Source organism: Pinus tabuliformis, chromosome 3_1 (genome assembly GCF_031772625.1).
Source record: "Pinus tabuliformis cultivar Carrire ecotype Pingquan chromosome 3_1, CPIR1, whole genome shotgun sequence".
In the NCBI taxonomy this organism is placed as follows: Eukaryota; Viridiplantae; Streptophyta; class Pinopsida; order Pinales; family Pinaceae; genus Pinus; species Pinus tabuliformis.
The window spans coordinates 558,831,436-558,856,329 of NC_142301.1; the positions used below are offsets into that span (position 1 = coordinate 558,831,436).

At 40.1% G+C, this 24,894-nt stretch overlaps 1 pseudogene; it reads right to left on the bottom strand.

Moving 5' to 3' along the window:
• Nucleotides 1-606: 606 nt before the first annotated feature.
• The window catches only part of LOC149188220 (lysine histidine transporter-like 8), a 42,791-nt pseudogene continuing 18,503 nt past the window's right edge, over nucleotides 607-24,894 (bottom strand).

Here is a 24,894-nt window from a genome sequence, read left to right on the forward strand (position 1 = left end):
CTGCATAGGAATTCTAAAACACAGAAAATAAACAATGTGAGAGAATAACACATAGAACAAAAAAACACAGATATTTTCCCCTCGATCCCAAAATCGAGACTGCTAGATTTATTTTTCATTATTTTCCTTTCAATGTTACAATACATATTTATACATTCCAAAACATCCAATACGATGGACCGAAAACTATGTTGTCCAAAACCATGAACCGAAAACCATCGTGTCCAAAACCATGTGCGAAAACCATGCACAAAACCATAGGTAGGTCTGCCCAACCTAATATAACATAACCCAATAGGCTAATACCATGGTAGGAACCCCTGGTATTCTTTAAACTTAATTTTCCAACCCATAAATCCTTTCCCTTCTATGAAACTGTGTGCATGTGTATACATGCCTTTTATTATGTGTACTAGTGTGTATACGCTACTTGGACTAGGGTAAACAACATATACAACTTAAAACATTATCGTTCCTCAATTTCTTGATTTTGATCTGTAATCCTTTGTCCCAACGTCCTATCCTTCGGTACCATTACTCTGTTACCTCTGAATTAACATGTTACAATGTGATTTTCCATCACACATCACTTCTAAACTGATTCCTCTAAACTGCCTTGCATTTTGTCACACCCGTAAACGCAACTTCCATGCATTCCGTCACATCCTGTTTATACCTTTATCAAGTAGTCTATTCATCAAATAGGTTGTCATGAAGGACAACACATTAGGTCGGTCGATATCAAGGACAACACCTAATAACAAATACCAACAATTTCTCGTATCAAGCTTCTGATTCTGAGGTGTAAACCTATGACCATCATTCTGTTCCATCATTTTGTCACCTCTGATATGACCTATAGATTCATCTAGTTACCATATACTTGTTCTATTACAAGTTAATTTCCATCAAGGACAACACATGCATCATAATGCCAACATATGATTTTACTCAAATACAAGTTTGAGAAGGAAAGTGATTGATACTTACAAAATATCCATAAGCCCAATAACCTCCAATTTCAATGGGGAACACACACATGGCCACAAGTAAATAAGCAACCTTTGCTCCTCTCCACATTGGTATAGAGGCAGGATGCTTGAGACTAGATGGCATAGTAGCCTGCATTCTCAGATACAACTTCCTATTCAATCTCATAGGAAAGAAAGATCATTGATAAGGTAAGCTATCAACATGTAACCTTCTCTAGAAAATATAGACAAAGATAAGAAATCATAAGGAAACACAAGTCTATGCTGCTACAAAAGCACAATACCTATATTTCCAGAGAAAGATTGTGACCCTTGAAGTCAAAGAAATAATTCTGTTGTTGTAGTATCCATCTTGGACTTTAGGTTTTCATAAGATATGCCCAAGTGTCTAGGTTTTCTTGTGGACAAACCCCAGACCATAGTGTATTAGGTAATTGCAGTTATAACACCTATAAGGTAGAGTCTTGCAATGGAGTTAAGATTAGGCAGCTAGGACAAAATAATGCAAAGGGATACGAAAACCAAATATCATTCCACTATAGTAAGTGGACACAAAAACAAATATCATTCCACTATAGTAAGTGGATTGGATCCACAAGTTGGGCCACAAACTATTTGAAAAAACAACTTCATTGTCTCTCCACCAATCAATATCAGGGCAGTTGCCATCTTGACTGATAGATAAACAGTTGGAAATAGAGTCAACCATACACCAAGCCTCTCCCTTGCAATGTTTAAAGACAAATTTGCATCCATACATTCCTTCCATATAGGATTATTATATCCAACATTAATATATACTTGAAGCTATTAGGTCTACAACAAATATATCTAAACTCAGATGTTTATACCTAAAACTGAAGATTGTATGGACTCTGCATTAGAGATAGAAATCCACATTTTGATATCCAACTGAAACAGACATGTAGCTTAAGCTTAGTAATAAAGAAACCTAGATATCAAGATTGCAATTGCAGAAGGTATATGTTATTGTTACCAAATGCAGCTTGTGCAAGCTCCACATATTTGTTGTAGCATTTCCCAGGAACATCTTCATGAAGCATGATAAGAACCCACAAAGTGTAGAGTTTCCACAAGTATGCTATGGTCAGACAGATTATTCCCCAACTCCTGTTTATATTCATGGAAAAGAAAGTACAAATCACAACAAAGTTGTAGAAGGAATAAACCCACAACAACACACTTTTGTATTCATAGCTCTGAGAGGCACATTCTAAAACCAAGGTAGAGGTAGTAATATCAGTGATTTTGAATCCCAACAGGTTAAAGGACTATTTAACCCCATCAAGTGGGTGCAAAAACATAAAATAAATTTACCTTTAAGAATTCAAAACATAAAAATTGTCACTTTTAGGAATTTAATATTTATTTGAACAGATCTAGAATTTGGGAAACAAAGTACAAATCACAACAATGTTGTAGAAGGAATAAACCCACACCAACACACTTCTATATTCATATCTCTTAAAGGAACATTCTAAATCCAAGGAAGAGGTAGTAATATCAATGATTTTGAATCCCAATAGCTTAAATGACTATTTAACTCCATCAAGTGGGTGCAAAAACATAAAAAATGTTATTTTTAAAAATACAATATTTATTTGAACATATCTAGAATTATGGAGTTTAGATAGATCTATTTAAATGTAAAACTAATAGAAATTAGTTCTAAGTCATAGTACAATTATCAACAAATGTCACAGTACAAATATCAAAGAAAAAATAAAATGCAAATGAAAACAATGGTTGCAGAAGAAACAAACTCACAACAACCCACATTTTTATCCATTGCACTCCATTGGACTGAGACACATTCTACAGAGGAAACCCATGTATTTATCCATTACATTCCTTTGAACTAACACATTCTACATAGGCACATTCTACAACCTAGGTAGATATAACAGTATCAATATGATTTAATCACACCAAGTGGGTGTGAAAACTTTGAGATTGCTAACTTGAGGAATTTGATCATTTTTTGAAGTATAACAAATTAGGGTCAATATGAATCTAAAATCACTTCAAATTATTTTACAAAATACATCCATGTGATCTGACATTATATCATATTTTGATGGACCTAAAAATCAATTTTGTAAAAAAAACAATTGAAACATGAAAGCAAAAAAATAGAGAAATCAAGAACATCCTGCATACCATCCCAAGAAGGTAAAATCCATTGGCAGAATCAAGGCCTGAAACCCAATCCCTACATTGAGATTATGAAACACTACATAGTAAGCATTCCCATTCCTAGAGTCTATGATGGGGAGCCACACATCTTGAGGATTGAGCTTGGTGAGGTGCCCAACCTCCTCCAGATAGGTCTTCATATTGGTCAAAACCCTTCTCTTGGGAGTCCCAATGTGGCTTAGAAACCTGGGAGAGATAAGGGAAGGAGTCCATGGTGTCCTTGGAGTCCTAGGAGCCTTGAGCTGAGGGGACCTGGGCACAAAAGGAGACACCAAGGATGAAGGAGGGAAAGTGCTAGTAGGTGTCTGAGAAGATTTGGGGGATCTCTACCTAGGGGTAACAACATGAGAAGGAGAATTGGTAGAAATATGGTGGTGGGGAGAATGAGCACCAAGGGTGAAAGGGGGCGTGGCACCCATGGGCATGGGTGGTATTGAGACTAGTTCTCATTCTCCCCATGATTCCTCCATAGTCTCGGAAGGCACTTGCAACCTAAAGCTCCTCACAGAATCCTCAGATGAATTTTCTTCTTCCTTAAATTTTATGTGCTATGTTCCCATTCTCATAACAATAAAACCACCCCCAAGTAATCATCATATCCACTGTGGACAGGTAATTTATGTTGGCATTATGATACAAGTGTTGTCCTTGATGGCAACTCACTCAGAAGCAGGTACAAGTGATGACAACTTAATCAGAGGACAGATCTTAGTACAGCAGGACAAGAAAGAGACATACGCAGGTTCATTAAGGAAAATCAGTGTATACACGCAGGTTGGCTTCAGTAAAAGTGCGTACATGTGAAAATGTACCTTTGGTCCATGGCGGTTAGTCCTTGGAAGTTGTGCCTATGGTTTTGGACCATGGTGTCTCGACGGTCGTGTCGATCCCTAGTTTTGAAGTTGATGGTATTGTGTTACTATGGTTTTGGACCGTGGTATTGTGAAGGGCCTAAGGCTATATAAGGAGAAGATCATTAGGCAAAGAGAGGCAAGCAAGGTGTGTCTGATGAAGTGAGAAGATCTGGTATTACTGGTTATCTGTTTGGGACGCTTGGCAAGGGTCGGATCTGATAGCGAAGGCATAAGTAATTATTTCTAGATCTGCACGCGGTTTGCCTTTGGAGAAAGTGCATATACACGCGGTTTTGGTATAGAGAAGTAGCGTATGCATAATAAGATTTGATATTTCAGGTTGCTGTTGATTCTGGTGATTGTTGCAGAGTTCTGGGCTCTGGTTTGTGTTCTGTGTTCTTGATGACAGGGTTTCAGTGATTCAGTATTGGGTGATTATGATGCAAGTATAAGTTGATGATTGTATTGAAGCAGTGTTTGTTTTGTACTCATGGATCTAGTCTGAAAATTGATGAAACGTGGTCCCTGAAGGAAAGAAGGTTGTAACCTTCTGTAGGGTCAGCAACTACGTACTAGTAAATGGATCTGCTAGTACAAGAGCTAAGGGGGTTGTACCTCCCTTCCAGAAGTAGCTGGAAAACGAGAGAGGGTTGTAGCCCTCTGCAGGTTGTAGCCTTCGTACTGGTATAAGGCTGCACCAGTACAAAAGATTGTAAACTAAAGTTTCTTATTAAAGAAAGAAAGAGACGACTTGCAGCAGGTGGTTTTCACCCACATTAGGTTTCCACCTTATATCATGGTGCTCATGTGTGTGGCTTTTGTGTGATGATCTGTTCTGTTATACTGCACCTGCTTACTATTAATATGGTTAATAATGTCCTGATGCATTTACTAAATATAAGCTAACTGAATCATAAGATTTCTGGTTATACACTGGTTGCTTTAGACACAGTTGCGTGTACACGCCGGTTCACTTAACTGAAGTAGCGTATATGTTTCTGAGTATGAAATTGGAAAGGTTTTACTGATCTGATAATACTGATTCACCCCCCCCTCTCAGTATTATTTTCAACAATTGGTATCGGAGCAGGTCCTTCAGAGGAAGCTTGATTGCTTGAAGGAAAAGATCCATCAGAATGGCTAATCTAGAAAGAGAGGCACACATCAGGCCACCAGTCTTTGATGGGAACAATTTTACCCACTGGAAGATAAGAACCACTGCATATCTACAATCACTTGGAGCAGAAGTTTGGGGAATCGTAGAAGGAGGATACAAATTCCCATCAGCAACTCCTACAGATCCAGCAGAGAAAAAGCAATATGAGCTCAATGCCAAAGCTGTTATTGTCCTATTGAGTAGTTTGACACAATCAAAATTTATGAAGATCATGCATTTCAAATCATCCAAGGAAATATGGGACAAAATCGTTACAAGCTACGAAGGAGATGATTAGGTAAAAAGAGCAAAGCTTCAAACTCTCAGAATCCGGTATGAAACTCTTAAGATGCATAGTAATGAAAGCATAGCTAATTATGTCCTGCGTATGGATGAGATTGTAAATTGTATGAGGGATCTGGGTGAAGAATTTGAGGAAGTTGTCTTAGTTGAAAAGGTTTTGAGATCTCTGTCTACTAAATTTGATTCTAAAGTATCTGCCATAGAAGAAAAGGAGAATGTACAGAAAATCACGATGTCACAGGTTCACGGGATCTTAACTGCTTTTGAAATGCGACAAGAGGTACCATCAGAAGCTGCATTCAAAGCGTCAGAGGAAGAAGATGAGGTAAATTTTGTCAAGAATCTTGAACGGGGAACTGGATGGTTGAAAGGTAAGCTACCTTTCAAATGTTTTCTATGTGGTAGAGTTGGTCACTATGTTGCTAGATGCCCTCATAACAAAGGAAAGATATCTGAAGAAGATGGTAGAAGCTATTATACCCATATTAAAATTTCATTCAATGATAGTGAAGATATTAGAAGCCTCATGGCACATGAAAAGAAGAATGCTTCATCCAATAATAGTGAAGATATTAGAAGTCTCATGGCACATGAACAGAAGAATGCAGAAACCAAAGAAGTTACCAAATTAAATGAACAATTGGAGACAGAAACCAGGGTAAGAGAGCAATTGCAGGATATATAAAGGAGCAAAGCATAACAATTCAAAGACTTGAATCAAAGATCCTCTCTCTAAAAGAAGATCTTAAAAAATCAAGAGAACAGAACAGAGAAGCTCTTGAAGATCAAGAACATGAAGTGATCAAACTAAAGCAACAAGTGGAAGAAGGAAGAAAAGCTGAAGAAGACCTAAGGAATCAGTATCTGGAAAAGGAAGAACAACATCAAGTTGAGGTAAATATCTTGAAAGGTAAACTAGGAGAAAAGGATAAGCTTTTACGATTTCAAGATAGTACTAAAGTCTTGGATGATATTCTTAATAGTCAAAGGTCTCCTGCTATCAAAACTGGTCTTGGTTTTCATGAATATGTTGAAGGTGAATCTAGTTCACAAGGTGAGTCAAGAAACTCTAAAGAGAAATCTGAAATTCTCAACAAGGAACAACCAAGGAAAGAAATTCCTCAAGGAAGATCCTTTACTCCTAACTATGGACATGATAGACGATTATTTCCTCCACTGAATAATGTTGAATGTTATGTATGTCATAATCTTGGACATGTTGCAGCTAGATGTAGAAGTAGAATGGTTCAAGACCATTACAAAAGATCATCGCATCCCAAGTATTTCAGAGGATATTGCTTTGGCTGCAATGAATATGGACACAAAGCAATTGATTGCAATAGAAGGAATGTGAAATATGTAAGATGTTATACATGCAACAAATATGGGCATAAAGCAAGGGAATGCAGGAGCAGATTTCAAAATTCAAAACAAGAGGACCATACATCATCACAGTTCCAGGAATTGAAGGAGACAAAATTAGAGACAGAAAGGTGTGGCATAACTCAGACAGCTGACATAACGGACACAGGGGAATCTGAAAGTGATGAATTTCAGTATTCCATCTTGCATATGCTGATATAATGAAGACAAGTTGCGTATATACGTGAGTTACAGGCTGCAAAGTCGCGTATATGTAGAAAGGGCAGCAGAACAGACCCAGGAAATGTTTCAATCATGGTTGGCTCAGGCTCAGGGGGAGCATAAAGGGCAGCAGAACAGACTCAGGAAATGGTCATGGTTGGCTCACGCTCAGGGGGAGCATATACTTCAAATAATTCATTGTTGGCATTATGGTTAGAAGTTGCTGATGAAACTAAATGATACATCTTGTTGTTTGATCAAAGGAATGGTATTGCAGGCTTATGCGTATGGTACAGATCATATATGATAAATGATAGTTATTGCTGGTCTTAGAACCTGCATCTGCTCAGGGGGAGCATGGATGGATTGATACAACTTGGCATATACAAAGGGGAGCCAAATCAGAAACTTCAGCATGTACTCAGGGGGAGTATGGACAACAGAAGGTATACCAAAGAAGAGAATATCTTGGTCCGCCCTTTGCCCTTGATGTCAAAGGGGGAGAGTGACTTGGTGTGGTGGTTGCCATCAAGTCCAAAGGGGGAGATTGTTGGCATTATGATACAAGTGTTGTCCTTGATGGCAACTCACTCAGAAGCAGGTACAAGTGATGGCAACTTAATCAGAGGACAGATCTTAGTACAGCAGGACAAGAAAGAGATATACGCAGGTTCGTTAAGGAAAATCAGCGTATACACGCAGGTTGGCTTCAGTAAAAGCGCGTACATGTGAAAACATACCTTTGGTCCATGGCGGTTAGTCCTTGGAAGTTGTGCCTATGGTTTTGGACCATGGTGTCTCGACGATCGTGTCGATCCCTAGTTTTGAAGTTGATGGTATTGTGTTACTATGGTTTTGGACCGTGGTATTGTGAAGGGCCTAAGGCTATATAAGGAGAAGATCATTAGGCAAAGAGAGGTAAGCAAGGTGTGTCTGATGAAGTGAGAATATCTGGTATTGCTGGTTATCTGTTCGGGACGCTTGGCAAGGGTTGGATCTGATAGCGAAGGTATAAGTAATTATTTCTAGATCTGCACGCGGGTTGCCTTTGGAGAAAGCGCGTATACACGCGGTTTTGGTATAGCGAAGTAGAGTATGCATATACTGCACCTGTTTACTGTCAATGTGGTTAATAATGTTCTGATGCATTTACTAAAGATAAGCTAACTGAATCATAAGATTTCTGGATATACGCTAGTTGCTTTAGACACAGTAGCGTGTACACGCAGGTTCACTTAACTGAAGTAGCGTATATGTTTCTGAGCATGAAATTTGAAAAGTATTATTGATCTAATAATACTGATTCACCCCCCCCGCCCCTCTCAGTATTATTTCCAACAATTTGGTATACAAACACATGCTACCCACATTCCTCACCTCACCATACATCTTTGTTCATGAGATTCTCCTCTTCCTACTTCGCATGGGCAACTCCACTGTCATCGAGTACTGCAACACAATACATTTCCATCAATAGTAATGTGCTCAAAACAATGAAAAAGCTATACCAATGCTGAAAAAATGCATGAACCCATGAGCCCCAAAATCTTATCCCATCTACCATATCTTATACTAGGAAGTTGGAACCCCATGGTTGTTGTAAGTATTTTGTTATGGTATATCTTATAGATATTTATGAGTAGTAAAATGGTAATGATAATGTGTGATCCTTCTATGCGATCTAGGTGTGACAGACATGCAAGTCCAGAGGCCCAGATTATTACTAATTCTATATGGTTGTATTTTCTTGCTATGGAGATCATGTGAGCTTGGACACCTATGGTCTCCATGGAGAGAAAGAAATGGCGTCCTTGTTCTTGGAGGTGAGGCCATATCATGACTACATGTTTTTAAATTAATTTGTCAGGATTTCTGAAATGGTGGGTACCAAACACAAAAGGGAGTGACCAACCTTGAATACATTTATTGATTTCGGAAGTAAAATAATGGTGGTCGCTACTCGTGAACAAATATATATATATATATATATATATATATATATATATATATATATATATATATATATATATATATATATATATATATATATATATATATATATATATATATATATATATATATATATATATATATATATATATATATATATCTATAAAATATATATATATAATTTCAAACTTCTGATTTTCCTATATGCCCGTCATTATGACACTTTTCAAAATTATTTGAAAGTTACCAATGATGGGTTTATTTTAAAATGGACTGTATTTGATGGCTAAAAAAATTAAAAACGTGTAAACAGGCATCAAATTTAACCCTTCCACTGGGTTCTCCAGTTTTATTACGTTTTAAGCCTTATCCATGTTCTAGTTGTACTCATATAGACATAGAGGATAAGCAACCAATTTCACTTGATTTTCACATGATTCATTTGGTTTTGCATGATCAATACTTGTACTATGATATATTTATTTATTCAAGAACGAGTGTCTGTGTTTGTGCTTGTGAGGTGTGTAAGAGAAAGAGGGAGGAAGGGATACCCTTTGCAATTTGTGATGAAATTTGAGAAAAAAAAAGTAGAGGGAAAATTTAAAACATAGATTTGGAGAATATGTACATATATACATAAACTGATTTTACAGAATGAGGCAATCCCAGGTCATGGTTATGATCGGAATATGGATTAGGGGCAAAAATTAGCTCAAAAATGAAAGTGCCCAGAATTGTGTAAATCCTAAACTATTGCTTCCATCTCGTCAAAACAATCCCAACGCAACTCGTTTTGTTCAAAACGGAGTTAGTATGAGGAATTAAAGCCCCTGGCCGTTTCACTAAACAACAAAAAAATTTGTAGGTACTGCTGAGTCAATAGTCCATACTATTAACATGGTAGGTGATTGGGCAAGTGACATCGGCAAGTCAACGGAGTCAACGCCCAATGAAGGCTCACCAAGTGTCACTATGTTATTGGTTTGTAGTTTGGTGATGTGGCACATCGTGATTGGTTCTTAGTGGACCAATGAGAGAATGCCATGTGGCAAGCCCGAAGGCCACCACATGGCACCTCCCAAAGGTCAAATGTCTAATGTGCATTTGGTCAAAATATTTTGGAGTTTCTAGGGTTTGACCGAGTGACCTCCCCTCCACTAACCACATTCCTTACCAGCTGCACTGCACATTAATTCTTGTTATGTAATGGAATGCACCTCATGTTAAAGGTTAAGTGTTGAAGGTTAGGGGTTGACCACTAGCAGTTAACACTAATGTTTAAATGTGCATGTGACCACACCAATAACCACCATCATTAAACCTTAAACCACATAGATTAGTTGTTTATTAGTGCTAATAAACTACACTTAGGTGCTAATTAAACATGCTTTACAAATTCTGCAGGTTTTGTGTTAAGCACGACTAGTGCTAATTAACCTACTTTAACCGTTAATTAAACCCGCAGTTAACTTGGTGGAGATTTTGGTAGATTCCACCAAATCCATAATTGCCCCCATATTTAGTAGGATTAACTGAATTTTTCCAGATTTGGAGGAGATTCGTAGGGAAAAATTAAAAAGACCATAATTTGATGAGATTTCAACCAATTTTGGAAAATGAATAGTCAATTTTGGATGATTTTCAGGTTATGAAGCTAATATAATAGGTTGCAAAGGAAATAGAAGACTTATATAGGTGATGTTTCCACAAGCAAGTTCAGGGAAGCCTAGGGCCACCAAGGAAGGAGGTCATGCCCAGGTCAGCCATCGTCAGTTTTAAGAGATCTAATAGTCATTTTTGGGGTTTTTGGGGTTTTTGGGTCCTTTGATCCCAATGGTATAGTCCTGAAAACCATTGGAGTTGAATGGAAGCTTATAATCAGACATTTAGCCAATAATTCCAAAGAGGTCCTAAACATTGAAGGAGGTCCTACGAGATGTAGCCCAGTACTGGAGGGTGAACTCCTTGATAATTATTTTGTTGTGAGTTTGCTATGTATTATGTCTGAAATTTTCCTTTTTGTTCATTTCATTTAATCAGCTAATTAACTGATTAAATCATTCTCTAAATACACATGAATCTTGACACCTAAACCCTTGTACACCTAGTTAAAATGTGACGATCCTAAACATATTTTAACTGATGAGGGAGCTTGCATAACATTAACAAGTTTTCCCAAGATTTCAGATCAGGTTGGTATCAGAGCACTTGTTAACTCATTTCAACCCTAAGATGGTTTGCCAAGGTTAGCTAGAGAATTAGCTATTGGTTTTGACATTGTGCAAGGATAATTGTTGGGATGGGATCCCTAGGTTCAGTTTTGCGGCCAAATCCCAAGTTTTTGATGTAAAAAGATGTAAAGTGTCCATGAATTATGGATGTGGAGAGAAGAGTTAGTTAAGAGTAAAAAAGGGTTTTTACCCTCATTCATGTAAATTTGAGTCAGTTTTGAGATCCACTAAATAGGTGTGTCTTAGAGAGTCTAATACATATAGATAGAGATAGAAGTCTTTTGTCTGTGGATATGATTGAAGGAGTCTAGAGAGTTAGCGTATGAAAGTAAGAGGAAAATCTCTACAGCAGAGTTTGCAAAAGCCTAGAGTAGTGCTTTCAGCTGAGTGCGTGAACCCCTGCAACTAAATGCGCATGGAAGTTTTGAGTCTGTAAACCTATACTGAAGATCAATAAAGAGGACTGTTGCAGAAATTGTTGTGTTTTATCTCTTTACTTCTGTAATGTATGATTGCGATATATGATGTGATGGAATGATGTCTTTATAAAATAATGATGTATTGATGTGCAAATTTACTTGATCTGTCTTATTATCTAAACAACATTAATGTTTAGTGATTACGTGAAGATCATAACACTCTCTGTTAAAGTTATTGAATACTTAGGTAGATTTGAGTAAATACTGATCTAAGGGTAATCTATGGTCCATGTAAGTAGCTAATCAACATGTTTAGGGTTCGCAAAAGCCAATCGTAGACCTTCATGAAGGTCTAGATGCTAATTGAGGGAAGCTATAGTGATAGGAAGTAAGGGCTTATAGATCTACATGGAGCTAGATCTAGGTCATAAAAGAACATCACACTGATCTCTGGGTGTAGAAGCTTGGTTCTAGCATCCCCCCATACTATTTCGGGTGAGACATTAGTCTGCACACACGGATTGATGTCGAAAGGGCTAGTAGTGTAGGGGTTTGTTTGGCACAACTAACTCTGAAACTAGGTCAGGACCCCCTAAGCCAAAAAATGATTATGTTGTCGGGACCAGGATCCGCATAAAGAGATGTGTGATGTCGCATCTCTGGAATCCGAACAAAAAGGAAGTTGAGAACTGGTTGGATAGGAAGATCCACAAATTCGTAGCACAAGAGAAAAGAGATCCATTCTTGATGAAAGAAATGTGGTTGGACAAATATTTGTACACAAAGAAAAGGGAAATTTTCTTCTACACCTTCTCAATCGAACTATACGAGTGGATTGCTAAGTTTCCAGACGACCAAGGAAGGTGGAGGCTTGACGGTCCAATAGTGTGGACCCCAGAGCCAGTGTTGAGGTTGGAAGCTTCTGAATATAAGGTTGCGCGTGCTATTGATCATTGGCTTGGTTGTGTCATAGGAGGGTTTTTGACAGAGTTCGTAATTGATACCTCAGTCAAGTATAGTGAAGCAGAGTGACGCTTCTTCCAATGACTATGAGGTAAGTATTTGAGATCTTTGAATACCTGGATTAAGGTTCTCATGTGTGAAAAGTGGGTTATGACATTGCCTTGATGTTTGGATCTATGCGAAGTGGACAAACCTTTGGAAATCAAGAAAAATAGGTCTTGAATATAGTCCATTAATCGGACCTCCTTCGAGTGACAACGAGGGAATGGTACAAACCTCAACGCGGAGCACTATCCAGTTGATAAGGTAGGGTTTTCTGTAAATAAATCATCCTTCCATGCCACCTCCACCTTCACCTCCACAACATACACCTTCGCCCACACCACGACCACCACCGCCACTGTTCAACATGTCGAATACAATGAAGTTGCCAGTTTTTAAGGGCTTAGGATGTGAGGATCTAGATCAGTTTTGGTATGTTGTGAAGGCTATGTGGACATCACAACAAATTACAGATAATAATATGAAGAAGGTGCAGTTGGTCACCACTCTACAGGATCACGTGCTAACATGGTAGATTAAGTACTGCACCAATAATTCATTGGCGTCATTGGTGGACACGCAGACCGCCTTGAACAAAGAATTTGACTAACCTAAATCTGACTCGCAATCAGTAATTCGATTCAACTAAATCATGATGAGGACTGGTGAAATGCCTTGGGGGTTAGATCAAAGATTGAAGTGTGTGATCCGCAAAGCTAATATGAACCTCACAGATAGGCAGCACCACGAATGGTTTATAGCTTCACTCCTCTCCCACTTAAGGATTGCTTTATTTCAGCAAAATATAGGGACTCGGGTAGAAGCTCTAGAAATCACGATGAGATTCCATGAAACACCTATTCAGGATGCTTCTTTGGGAGTTCAACAAATTCATGCATAGTTGCAAAACCTTTGCTTGGGGTTGTAGAGCTTGAAAAATGAAAAAGCGTCTTGGCTGGAGGTGCACAAAGAAGTTTGGTGCCTCAAATGTAAAAGCCAACGGCATGGTAAAGATCACCGCCCTATCCTCGCGAATTCTATCATGGGGTGGGGGTAATGCGCCTAAGGAAGGAAGCTCTAGTAAGAGAAAGTACAGGGCCTGCGCTATGGTGCACTATTTGTTAGGTGGCTGGAAAGAATGTAACGGATAATTTCCATTTGCTACAAAATTTTGTATAGACACTGCAACAATTATTCTATGATTTCTGTAAATCGGTGGGCACGATGAATGCCATTGTCATAGCTATGAATTGATGATGGAAAGGACGCCTACGTATCGAATGAAGGAAGAAATGCAGCCTCCAGCTTAGGTCGTTGGATTAGCATGCAAAGGATATCAGGGGTGCGGACAAGGCTGGGGAGGAGGAGGAATTGGTAGAGGTCGTGGACAGTTCATTTTCTACAATTGCAGAATATTTGGGCACTACGCATGGGAGTGTATGAGCCAGACACGCCCATTATGTCAATACTGAACTCAGTTTGAAAACACAATAGAATAATTCCCTATGTCGATAGCTAAGATGAGGGAGAAGAAGGCGCAACCTCTGCATCCTACCCAAAACTTATAGATGATGATGGAAGAGCCCCTCCAGGAAGACCCAAATGTGAATATCGTGCTTCAAAGTGGAATAATGACTGGTGATGATAAAGAAAAACACCCTGAAGAAAGTGGGTGGGTCCACAAGGCCCAAGAAAAGGATGTTTGCTTTGATCTGGAGCGTGTGAAGGAAATGTTTATGGAGGCAAATAAAAGCTTCGTTGAGGCCTCTACCTCAAGAAGTCAAGACAAACTGCGAGAAATCGGCATGCCTAGTGTGGTTGACCCCTCTATTCCTACCACCTTCTTGGAGACTTGTATGAACCTACTGCGTGATAGTAAGGCTATGAAGGGGATATAGGAGTTGATAAATAAATGTTATGGTAAGGATAATTCTCTTGATGGAAACTGTGTAGTTCGAAAGATTGGTAAACATAAGGTAAGAACAAGGCGTGAGATGAGGCTCACCATGCAGATAGGAGACTATGAGATGGACCAGATTATTTTGAACTTGGGATCTAATGCGAAAATTTTTCCTAAACAAACATGGGAGAGAATGGGGATACCTGCACTGCAGTGGTCTCCAATTTAATTAAGCATGGTGAACCAGCAAAAGATTATCGCTATGGGACGATTGCATGGAGTGACCGTAGATATAGAGGGTGTGAGTGCGTTGGCTGATTTCGAAGTTATAGAAATTGTTGATGACAAAAATCCATACCTCACACTCCTTGGAATTAACTAGGCCATCAATATGAACAAATTCATCCACTTGAAGATGCAGAAAATGTCATTCGAAAGGAAATTGCTCCACATTCTAATACCTTTGGACCTTGTGAAAGGAGCGCGCTATACTGAACTAGTTCGTGACTATCAAGAAAGCGATGATGATTTGGATCAAATCGATAAAATTATAGTGCGAGACCAAGACTGGGTCAATCCAAGGCTGATGGATGGATTGCATGGGAGCGTGAACTTTCTTGTACCTCAACTTCAGATGAAGAATTAGAACACTGGCAGAACAAGCTTCATGAAGTCTCTACACTATGCAACAACATGATGGCCAAATCGTTGTGCTGTGTGTCATCGTAGGTAAGAACTTTACCTTATTATGATGGTTTAACTGATGTGGATAAATTTTTGGATGCTTTTGAAAGGGAAGTCCCAGAGCATCATCGCTTTCAAGCACTAGATTTGGTGCTACATGCTACACCCACATGGTGGTGGGGTACGTAGAAAGAAAAATTTGATGAATGGCGTGAGTATAGGAGAATGATGAGGTTGCGATTTGGCTGCCCAAAGGTTTGGCTAACTCATAAATATTATGGTAGGAATGATCTTTGTGATCATTTAGAAAAATGGACTACAGTTTATGGAATGGAGCCGCAACTAGATTGGGTGCATTTATTCTATCACACTTTGGATATAATCCCTATTAATTAGTACCTGGAAACGGAGCTCCGCCATGGCACCACGGAGTGGGATATCTAAAGGGAATGGTTTTTTATGACCTTGAGTTTTGAGGATGGGTTCTGTTAACACCCAGGTTGTTCCCTATGACTCCCAAGGGAATACGGCCGGGGTAACCACTAACCAGTCTTTTAATCACTGTTTCTAGCCAAACTGTGATCAGAGAGGGCTCTCTCTTTATGATTTGTATCTGTAATGATAATGTTTTAGGCTAGGTATTGAGCACAGGTTTTGTTTATATTTTGGTTGGAGAATTTCTTTCAGATCTCTTGTGATGTAATATTCAGAGAGTCAAGTATCATTGGGCAATGGAGTCTGTGGCTGTAGGTGTCTAGAAACTTTGAGATGAACCGGTGAAACTTACAGGGCCATTTGGATGCTTCATAGAACAAATTTTGATTAATAACAGGAAACAGGTAAGACAAACAATGAAAGCATTCAAGAATTTTCACTCATTTTTAAATGTTTCCACCAAACTGGTTATGAGAAAAGACAGATGTCACAGGGGCAAACTTGAATCCCTGGGAATGTCTATCACAGCGAAAGATATAGTTTCAAAGTGCAGCAACTAAGAATTACACTTCTGTTACTGTATCTGAGGAAAACATGGATAATAGCTCAGTTTGAGTTCAGGGTAATCATGGATTAAGTCCTGGAACCATTCTTCTACTTTGCTATTAAGTGTAAAACATCTGAACAATAAAAGAGAACAAAAGACTCGAAAACATGTAATACAGAGATTTGAGAAAACTTATTGTTTTATGAAAACAGTCTGGAATCCTGCAACATTCACCATTCACCACAACGCATCAAAGTACACCAAGCTTTGGAAATTCCATTCTCCCTTTGTATTATTTCTCTGAGAATCTTACAGCAAGCGAGAGCTCTTCAAAGGAAATTACAACAACCTCTGCTCTATCATGCGCAGGGGTTTATATAGAAATAAGTATACAAAATATCTCAGGCATTTAGTCATCTGAGAGAGAGAAAATATCTTCAGTAGTGTTCAGAAAGTAGGCAGGGAGTTATTACAACGTTAAATGCAGAGTAAATGCCCTTTATGTCTGTCAGATGATTGTTTTGACTTTAAGGAGTCACTGAGTCGGTTACATTACTATGTATCGATCCTGTAGGTACGCATTTACTTTTGCCTGCGCAATGAATTTTCTCGGCTTTGCCAGCTGCGTTTGTCTTTCCTGCTTTGTTGGCTGCTCCATCTGCTGAGTTGGCTCAGCTTTGACTTTATGATGCCTGCTGATTTTGCTGACTGTTCTTTCCATCAAAATTTATAGAAAAAACAGAAATTGATGCATGGCTTAATGTTTACAAAATTCTCTGGATGGCATCTGTCCACCATTCCTGTGTAGGGAGCTGATGCTTGAGGATGGCCTGCATTGTCTCTTCAGCTTCTGTATACTTGAAAAAGTTGGGAGCTACATCAAATAGATGATTCATTTCATTCATTATAAAAAGTAGATTTTCTATCTTACCATAGAAAATCTGTCCTGTGATAGGCCCTGTATCCTCTGAGGTGCTGGCCTTCTCATTTACCTGTGATGAGGCAAAAACATTCACTCTCTTGGCATATTCTTCATGGGTGAATAATCTCCCTCCATTGTTCAGCAAGCTAGGGAGTCCTTTACTTTCCAATACCCGAAACCTCTCAAAGAACCTGTTTACCTCAGTTTGCATATCCTGGGTTCTTCTGTCTAAGGTTTGCATCAGACTTCTAAGAGTAAGAACCCTCTTGATCATTTGGATAGTATCATTTCTATTTGCGATTCCCATGATGGTCAACTGAGAACTGGTCTTATGATTGAGCACATTGATCATTTTTGTTGCAATTTCAGGCATGTTCCCCAACAAGGCCCTTGATGTTCTGATTTCCCTCTGTGCTTTTGGAATGAGCTCCAGTTGCTCATGGATTGTCTCAATGTATGGCCACTGGTTATTGATGGACTTACCAATATTGGACCATATCATTGCTCTGATTTCGGCTATGATTTTATCTAGCTTTAGCTCTTTCTCAAGCTCCTTGATTTTGTCTTTAAGAGCTTTGATTTCTTTGGCCTTCTCTCCTACTTCTCTTTTTGTTTTGTCATGCCTTTCATTCACCTTGGCCAGCTGCTCCTTAATTTCATTCAGCTGCATCATTTGTGCTTCTAAAGCTTGTATTTCGCTTTTTAGCTTTTGCATGTCTAAGCTCTGATCTGTGCTGGTGGGTGCTGCTGAAGTAGATGTGGCTGGTTGTTCAACCTGCTGAGGTGGAGGTGCAGTAGTAGGAGCAGTCTCCTCAAGATTAATGACCTGTGGAGGGGGCTGAGATGTTTGCCCCTCTTGCGCTTGTGTTGATGATCCTTTCAGAGGTGCTTGTGTGGCCTCATATTGCCCCAATTTTTCTTGTGCCTTCAGAAGTTCTTTGTAAACAGAAATTAACAGAGCAGTGGAATCCTGCTCATACCTTTGTTTTGCCACTTCATCGGTCTGTGGATGGATAGTGGCTGGAAGTTTAACCTTCTTCCTTAGTGCAGCCATATCAGCATCTCTGATTTTTAAGATCTCTTGTATCCCTTTAATATCATTGGGATTGTTCCCAATCTCTATGATGATTTCTTCCAGGGTTTTGATCCTGTTGTCTTTGGCCTGAGAAGAGGCTCTCTCTAGCTCCAGCTGGGAAGCCGTAGCATTCAGACTGCTTGTTAACTTGTAGTTGTCCAAGGTCTTATCGGCCAATGAAGCATACACCATTTCCCCTGTTTGTTTATGCAACTCAATTTTGTCCATGGGGTGTATGTCTTTGGCAAGGACCTCTAAATTGGTCCTGAGATAATCAGCAGAAGGCTGTGGCTTGAGTGCCGTAGGCATAAAATGACTCAATGTCAGTTTGCCCTCACCTACATCAAAAGCAGACATGAGTCTCTGCTGATTGGAAGGAGCCATGTTAAGTAGGTGATTGTATAATTGAACTTTGATTGGGTCACTCCTACTCTTAATGTCTATGAACTGCTGCTTTATGCTCACTCTTTCCTCTTTCTGCTGGCTGGAGGAGGTGACTTCCCCTCCCATTGTCCTGTCTAGTTCCTGCTGGGAGGAACTTGCTGAAATTTCTTGACTTGGTGGGCCCATGCCCAATGCTTTTCGGATGGCTATATCCTCTTCTGGAAAATCGTTGAGTCTTTGCCTTTTCTCTCCTTGATTGATAGAGGATGTCAAGGGAGTTTCTCTTTCCCTTTTCCTAAAGAGAAATGTGTCCTCCTTTTGAGGGGTTTGGAGGACCGAGGCATCAAATGTAGAGTCTTGCCTTGTAGGCATGACTTGTTCAGTGGTCTGAGGAGTATCCACTGTTTCCTTTTGCTGGGCAGGCGGCTCCTGCCCTTGTTTTTCTTGCTGTTGTTCCTCTTGCTGTCCTATGTCTTCCTGCTGCCCTTGCTGTAGTCCTTCTACTTGTTCTTGTGTTTGCTGACTTTGATTTTGCTGCTGTTCCTGCTGTTGCTCTTGCTCTGCCTCCATTTCCTTTTCCTTTCCTTTTTCTGATACTTTTCCAGCAACTTTTGTAGTTTGCTGTGGAGTAGTTGAAGAGGAGGCTGCTGCTCCAATTTGTGTGCTTGGCAGTGAGGGGACCTGTGCATAAAACTCAAGGTCAGCCATCTTCTTTTGATTGTTCAGAGCTCTTTGATCAAGCTCTTTTTGAGTTATATCTTCTTCTAGAGTTCCCCTTTTCCACTTGCTTTGATTGGCATATTTTTCAATTTGGGGGAGGCTATGATGACCGTAAGCAGACAGCTTATATTTGAGTCTCCTCATTGTGATGAAGTTGTTGGGGTCATAGGGTTTCCATATAAAACTGTACTTCAAACCAAGTCCCACCAGTATTCTATCTGCCTCCTTCCACCCTTCATCCCTTTCATTGTAGACTAAATGGCCAAGTTGGCTCTTGATTTTCAGCTGTACTTTCTTGCCTCTGCCTGAGAAGTGGAACATATCCACATAGCCAAACTGCCTGAAGTATTCTAAGGCAAATAGCCTCATGGGCACAAATTTGGGTAGTCTAAATGGGGGTAACTCACACCCATATATTCTGATAACGGTGTGGTGTTGGTAAAGATACCAGTCCCCAATACTGTATACTTTTGACAAATGTAGGCACCTTTTCATGTCCTCTGTCAGTCTAGGAGGAGGTGAACCAATCAGTAGAGTCAAGGCTGGATGGATGAAGAGATCAATAAACTCACAGTAGGTATATGGAGAGTAGCATGATACGTGGAAAACAGATGTCCAATATACTACTGATCTCAGATTGCCCTGTGCATCTACTCTCTTCTTTGGGAAGGAGAATTTATCATGCTGGAAGTATATGAGCAGATGATATAGGTAGGAGGTGTACCTAAACACTCTTTCTCTTGGCAAATTCATCAACTGTTCATGCATTTTGTCTGATATGTATGTTGCATAATCATAGTGGATTGGTTTCCTTCCTGGGGAGAACATAAGCATCATTTGTATAACTGTTTCATCAATATGTTCTATTGAATCATATCCCAGGATGGGACTGATCATGTCAACCAGGTCTTGGCCCAATTGATTGAGGTAAACGCAGTTGATGGGAGGAATCTGCAAAGTGTCAGCCTTGATGAAGAGCTGGTTGACCTTAGTGATTTGGGCCTCTGTGGTTCTGGCTCCCTGTACTATTAAATCAGCTAGTGACAGAGGGACCAACTTATGCTCTGTCTGGAATTGCAACATCTCCCTGATGGCTTCAGGGGTAATGAGGAACAGGATTGAACCTTCAGCATCTAGCACTGCTCTCTGGGATGCATCATAGTGTTCAGCAACTATGTGCACAAGCTCAGGGAATTGATTAACCTGAGGAAGTTTGAATATTGGGAGGAATGACTCCCAAATTCCCAGGATGTCTGTCCCCCTCTCATGTTTGATCTTTATCTCGTTTAATATTTGCAGATGGAACCTGCTTCTGCTCATCATTTCCTCTGCTATCTTGTAGTCCAGGTCTGCCAATGCTCTGGTGTCAAATGTTCTATTAGGAACATTCAGGGGAGCCACATTGAGGGCTATGGGAGCTACAGGGGGGTCCATGATTTTCCTTTGCAAATTTTACTCTTACTCAGGGGCTGTGTTACTATGTAGAGTAACAACAGCAAAGCTTCTTTGTAGAGGGATGGAAATGCAAGTGGGAGGTAAATGCAGGGTGTGCAGCAGTTGAAATGCTGCTTTATGGTAATTAAGAGCGAAGCTTAGCTTTTTTTTTGGCACCTTTCAATGTTAAAAATTGGTTTCAAATGCGCCTGCCACGATTGCGCAGACAGGGCCTGGTTTCTTAGCAGAATGCCACTGGGAAAAGGCTCGGCTGGTGTTTTTCGAAGTGATAATTGGAACTTCAAGGCTTTGCTGAGGAATTCAGTGGTGAATTTCTGATTTTCGGCTTTCTTTAAGCTTTCTAAGGCGTTAAATAGATAATTGCAGGCGCACAGAGGATGAATGATGAGGAATACCTGGTAAAACAACGCGCAGAGGTCGTGACCGCAGGTTGAACTGGTGCGCTGGAGGTCTTCTGGTCAGTTTAGCAGGTTGGTAGACAATTTGGACGTTGTTTGCATGCAGAGCAGAATAACGATGAACACACAAAATGACCAAAAAACGCGAAATTTTGGGTGAAATAGACCTTTTTACGCTTTTGGCGCGAATATGTGCTGACGTCAGCATGATGTCATTGGGTGGGGTCAAGGTCGGATGACGTCATACTGACGTCATCGGGTGACGTGGCGCTGTCTGGTTGGTACACGGTGGCGGTGACATGGCAGGACAGGTGGACCAATGGCAGGGACAGGGAGGTCGACGGGGCAGCGTACCTGGGTGACGGGGCGCTGACGCGTTGCTGATGCGGTGATGACGTGGGCGGGGGGATAAGGAAATCCGGAAACCAGCAGTGGTTTCATATCGCACCGCCTCCTGTACGGGGCGGTATCGGTCAGTAGTACCTCCGACGTATGGTGGTGAGGACACGTCGCAGTGGAATGACGTCCTCCAGATACGGACGTCGGGAGATATCTATCGGTCATCGGATGGGCTCCGACGTCACGATGATCGTTAGATCTACGGATTTTGATCGGACGGCGGACGCGAGGCAGATGTGACGGGAGGTTAGTACAGGTATCGGTCAGACGTCGGAAGGGGTCCAACGCGATCAGGGCCGTCGGATCTGTAGGCCTTTGATCTAATGGTCGTCGGGGAGGTGACATGTGTGGAATATACGGATGAGGGCGGAGGCAAATAAACCTGCTTTTGAGCGCTTTTCTAATGTATTTTGATAAAAACAATTATATGCGCCAACCTTGGCTAACAGGCGGAAAGTGGGTTTTATGCTCTTTTGGCTCTTTGAAGCGGGTAAGGTGGGGTTTAGGGCCTTTTTTTTAAAGGTTTTATGTGCAAAAGGGGGTAGAGATAGAGGAACTGGCTTATGAGGAAAAGGGGTATTTGGCATAGGTTTATCAACATGACCTGATGTCATTTGATCCCTGACTTGTAACTTTATTGGCTATAATGCCAAGGGGGTGGGTATTTATAAGAGTTTGGGATTTATACACCTTGGTGTTAGTAATATTAGGGGAAGAGGCGATATGAGGATTTATACAATAGAATTAGTGTTAATATGAATGAAGGGAGCAAATGAAGGGGATCTCACTGAGTTTATATGAAAGTGATTTAGTTTTGAGAGTAGATCAAAATGAAAAGATTTTAGACAAGAAATGTGGCTTCTGAATGAACCAGAACCACCTAAAAACCATGATCTTTCTCCATAAATCTCAGCTAAAAAGAGAGGGAATGTTAGTGATGAAATGAAGGGGGAGAGGGAGGTTAGTCATGCTCCTGCTGTAGTCTTTTACTTTGCTGCCCATCATCACCATTCTTGCAATGATAGGACTCACTTTCTGCAACCCCAACTACCTACCCAGCTGCTTACCTAGCATTTTTTGTTTCTCCTTGGAGGGTGCACTTGGACTTGCAAACCCTTACTTGCCTTTTCTTTTCTTTGGCTTTTTCTTTATTCTTTTCTCTATCTATTTCTACCCTTATCTCTTCCAAGGTCCCAGATTAAACTGTTGGGATCCTTTTCTTCTCTACCTAAACTAGTTGTCTGCCAAGATTAGGCTGTTTGGACAGACTTCTTTCTCTATTCTATAACACAAAATTGAAATATGGCATGATCCAGGTTAAACTGTTGGATCATCCATCAAAATTTGTAATAGGGTCATCAACGTTTGAAACACTTTACACACCTCCTTGCTCTTTAGGAAATATGGGATCTTTGTGAACTCAAAGCAGAGCATATTTGGACTTTCTCTTGCCAATCATGAAATATGAAACCTATTGGTATAGGTATCCAACAGTGGCTCCACATGGGGATGGTTTTTCTTTTGAAAGACCAAGAACAGCAGGTCAGATTGCCTTGCTCCTTAGCTGCCCATACCAATCTTTGAAACTAGCTGCCTCAATGTGTCAAAATGGTGTGCTTCTTTCTTGGAAGGCCTCTGATTCTATCAGCCTCTTGCTGCTTGGTGAATTACTTGGGAAAACTGCTCTTTACAATCTAAAACAGAAGATAATATGTACATCTGTATATATACAATGAATCTTTAGGTTCCACTCATGGGGAATAATCAAAGTAGTGCTTCAGCATCCTGCCATTGACAGGACCTTCATCCAAGTCAGTTTCGGTCAAACTTTTGAGGAAGTAGGTGTTATTACCTTGCACTGCTTGGACAGCAAATGGTCCTATCCATAAAGAATCAAACTTTCCATGCTTCCCTTTCTCTTCTCTTCTTGCATCCCACTTTAGAACTTTGTCCCCTACATTGAAATCTTCTGCTTTGGTTCTTCTATCAAAGGCCTTTTTCAGTTTCTCTTGTAGTATCTGCACTCTGCTGAAAACTTGTTCTCTGGTCTGCTGTAAACAAATTATCTGGTTAATCCTTCTTTGCATGTCATTTGGCTCTGCTTGGCTTTCTTGTAGAAGTTTCATAACCGGCACTCCTAGTGATGAAGGAAATCTGGCCTCTAATCCATAGACTAACTCATATGGGCTGGTCCCAATTGATCTTTTAGTTGTTAGTCTGTCTGCCCATAAAGCGTTTACTAGTTTCTTGTGCCAGTTCTTTTTGTTCTCTTCTAGCACTTTCTTTATGATATTTATCAAACTTTTGTTTGATGATTCAGCAAGGCCATTTCCTTGAGGATAGTAAGCTGTAGAATGGCCCAAAGTAATGTGAAATTTATGGCAGAAGTTCACCATCTTCTTGGATCTGAAGGCAGCAGCATTGTCTGTTATTATCTTGTCTGGGCAGCCAAATCTAGCCAGTATATTGTTTTCCAAAAATTGAATGATTACTGAATCATTTGCTTGTCTGCATGGGGCAGCTTCAATCCACTTGGTGAAGTAGTCTGTTGCTGTTAGAATCCATCTGTGTTGCCCTGAAGATGAGGGATGAATTTCCCCAATGAAATCCAAGCCCCATTGTTGAAAAGGTCTCTCTGTTGCAATGGGCTTCAAAGGAAGTGGCAGCAGCTGTCTTTTGCCTTCAAACAGTTGGCATTTGTGGCATGAGGCTGTGAATTTCTTCACATCAGAGAACATAGTAGGCCAGTAATAACCAGCCCTCAATATCTTGTCCACGGTGGACTTCCAGTACAAATGTCCACCACAGTCTCCAGCATGGAATTCTTGCATGATATGGTTAGTTTCATTCTCTATTAGACAGTGCAGCAATATACCTTCATGGTTTTTCCAAAGTAGATTTCCATCCATCACACAAAATCTAGCTGTTTTCATTTTTAGGAATCTACACTTAGTTCTGGACAGTCCTGAGGGAGCACACAGGTTTTGTAACACATAACAGATATCAGAGTACCAAGGAGATTGTTCAAAGGCTACATTGATCTTTGGAGTCGCCAGCTCTGTTTCACTGTCCAGTTGGTTGATATCTAAGGCTTGGAAATTTGCTTCTGTCATTAATTTGGCCAAACCTTGCCCTTTTATCAGCTTTGTAGGCTTTATTTCAATGTCAAATTCTAGTATATTGGCAATCCATTTTCCTCTCCTACCCTCTAAGTTTTCTTGGGTGAGAATGTCTTTGACAATAGGACTTGGTACATAAGCCACA